The 3,366-nt window shown below is 32.8% G+C and overlaps 1 long non-coding RNA gene across 1 annotated transcript; it reads left to right on the forward strand.

Moving 5' to 3' along the window:
* The first annotated feature begins 206 nt into the window (after positions 1-206).
* On the forward strand, positions 207-1,613 carry LOC110934402. Its single transcript, XR_002588306.2, has 3 exons — positions 207-263; positions 763-845; positions 1,532-1,613. It is a non-coding gene; the product is annotated as an uncharacterized LOC110934402 (long non-coding RNA).
* The last annotated feature ends 1,753 nt before the right edge of the window (positions 1,614-3,366 follow it).

The raw sequence follows: 3,366 nt of genomic DNA on the forward strand, positions 1-3,366 counted from the left end.
TAAATAGGCGAAAATAACAAGTTACGAACTTGATTCTAGTTAGATAAAAATCAGACCCGCTAGGTGTTCGTTAAAATGCCTAAGTGAGAATTAATATTTTGAGAATCGGATAAAAATGCATATTTGAACTATACGGCAAATTATGCGTGATATGTTGCGGAAGGAGTTCTAAACAATATTGGTCGAACTCTATAGGCAAGGAAATTCGGATCGTCAAGTGGACAAGCCGGTGGAAACACGCATTGGAAAGGAGCGCTTTAAAGGTACGCGACTTATCGTCTCGTTACATTTATGTAGATAAGCTTAGTCTTAAATATGTTTAATGTTGCTATGGTAAAAAAAAAATAGTTGCGCTTGGTGAATCTAGGAAGTGATGGAATTCACTCGGCAACCCAAACGGGTCAAAATAGATAGTAAAATGTGTGTGATATTGAAATAGAGAAAATGGTTGTGTTGGTATGTCGTTGAGGTGATGGAATTCACTGGACAACCGAATGGGTCAAATTGATAATTAAAAATAATAAGTGATCAAAATAAAGACACCATTTAGTAAAAATTATAACGGGTCGAACAATTTAAGAAAATGCCTTTTTAGTAGTAAGAACTCACGATGCGAACCGGAATAGGTTCAAAAAGACATGATGGTATCAATATACCATCATACGTTGATAAATGGTCATATCGACTAAATGGGTCAAATGGTATGTTAATACCATTTGACAATAATAACTGACGACTACTTGTTGAGTTTTGTGATTACAGGAAATAACATATGTTGCGTTGCTCTAATTAGAGAATTTAAAGCAAGAGGTATGTAAACGGGTCAATGCTATGACCCGAGCCAGGTACATACAGTTATAATTATAATTAAAGGTGGTGTTGTCGTCAATTATTAGTAGAAGTCCTTCGTCGTAAATCGAGGGACTAAAATTGACCAAAAAGCCCTTGACGGGCATATTAGGCAAACGACCCATATGGGTTGTTTGGAAACTTGCGTTACGATTAGGAGATATAAGTAGATGCCTTGAATATAGAATTATGAGGTGTGAAAGGAAAAAGAGCAAGGTTTAGACTAAAGTGCTTAACACTCTCTAAATGGGTCAAAAAGGTTTTATGTGTATACATAATTCATTAGAAAGTATGAACCTAGGCTAAGGTTTGTGTGTTAAATACATTAGTGTATGTATTTTAAATGTCTAAGGATCGAGTTAGTGGTTTTAAACACAAACGGGTCAAAATGTTAATTTTGAACAATAAACCGAATACTTAGAAATCTAAATTTTTATTAGTTTGAATGACGGATTTTAACTCCATGTGATGGAGAATTTAATTACGAGTGCGTAGGAGAAAGAATCGCGTAAAACGGACAAGCGGATTGAAAGATACGAAAGTTTTCGTGTCAAAAACGGCAAAATTGGAATGGGCTGGTACAGGGGCCACCGTAACTTACGGTGCCCACCGTAAGTTACGGTGGGGCTGAAACCTTTACGCCAGGTACTTACTGAGTTACGGTGGAAATATTTGAACTCAGGTGAATGTCGAGAGCCCCGGATGAAGATCAAGTGTCGAACAAGAACCGAACACGCGTTAAATAAAGCTTCCGCAAGTTGTTTGGTCATCTTTTTAAAACGATGAATTAAATTACACTATGTAGTTTTGCTTTTAAAATTTAGTAAGTTTAATAAAGCCGTATTTGAGCATGAATGTTTAAATATAAATACTCCGCAAATTGTGATTATTTACGGGAACCGTAAAATAAATTTATGGTTGTTAAATATAAGTGTAGTATAGGTCACGTCTTGACCTCGTATAAGCCAATAAGTGTGATATCGTATCGTATAACGTAGTATAGGTCACGTATTGACCTCGTATAAGCCTATAAGTGTGATATCGTATCGTATAGCATCGTATAGGTCACGTATTGACCTCGTATAAGCCTATAAGTGTGATATCGTATCGTATAGGGGTAGTATAGGTCACGTATTGACCTCGTATAAGCCTATAAGTGTGATATCGTATCGTATAACGTAGTATAGGTCAAGTATTGACCTTGTATAAGCCTATAAGTGTGATATCGTATCGTATAGCATCGTATAGGTCACGTATTGACCTCGTATAAGCCTATAAGTGTGATATCGTATCGTATAGGTGTGGTTTAGGTCACGTATTAACCTCGTATATGCCTATAATTGTGATATCGTATCGTATAGGTGTGGTTTAGGTCCCCTCTAATCCTATATGCATATACAAGACCTATAAGAAACCTATACGAGACTTATACTACACTATACGATACGATACGATACGATACGATACTATACTATACTATACAATAACACCCGTATAGGCCTCTATACGAGACTTATATACTATACACTATACGATACGATACGATATGATGCAATACGATACGATACGATACGATGCAATACGATAAGATAATTTAATTTAAACGATAACAATATAATATATTTGTATTATTGACGAATAATATTGTTTTTTTATAAATAATTTTCTTTTTTTTATAAATAAACAAAGGAATATGATAATTTAATTTAAACGATAACAAAACAATATATTTGTATTATTTACCAATAATATTGTTTTTTTATAAATAATTTTCTTTTTTAATTTTTATAATTCATCATATTTATATTTTTTTTATTTTTATAATTTATATTTGTATTATTTACCAATAATATTGTTTTTTTTATAAATAATTTTCTTTTTTTTATAAATAAACAAAGTGATACACAATACAAAAAATACAAAAATGGAGCTTTATATACGCTCCTTAGAGGTCCCTACGCAGCGTATGAGACAAAAATGACACAACTACCCTTGTATTTGGCTTCGTATAGCCTCAACACAAGGGTATAAAAGACATTTTCAAACCATTATGTACGCTGCGTATAGGTCTATACGCAGCGTATATAAAGGGTAGTTTTTTATTTTTAACCCCAAACATGTGGTTAAATTATCTTTTTAACCATTATTGCATATATACGCTGCGTATAGACCTCTAAGGAGCGTATATAAAGGTCTGAAAATGTCTTTTATACCCTTGTGTTCAGGCTATACAAAGCCAAATACAAGGGTAGTTGTGTCATTTTTGTCTCATACGCTGCGTAGGGACCTCTAAGGAGCGTTTATAAAGCTCCATTTTTGTATTTTTTTATTGTGTATTCCTTTGTTTATTTATAAAAAAAAAAAGTAAATTAATTGTGTGTATTTTGGGGTATTTCCATGTTTATTTATAAAAAAACAGTATTATTAAAAATAATACAAATATTATGAATTATAAGAATTAATAATAATAAAAATATTAGGTCACGTATTGACCTCGTATAAGCCTATAAGTGTGAT

The sequence above is a fragment of the Helianthus annuus genome, chromosome 4, assembly GCF_002127325.2.
Source record: "Helianthus annuus cultivar XRQ/B chromosome 4, HanXRQr2.0-SUNRISE, whole genome shotgun sequence".
Classification (NCBI taxonomy): Eukaryota; Viridiplantae; Streptophyta; class Magnoliopsida; order Asterales; family Asteraceae; genus Helianthus; species Helianthus annuus.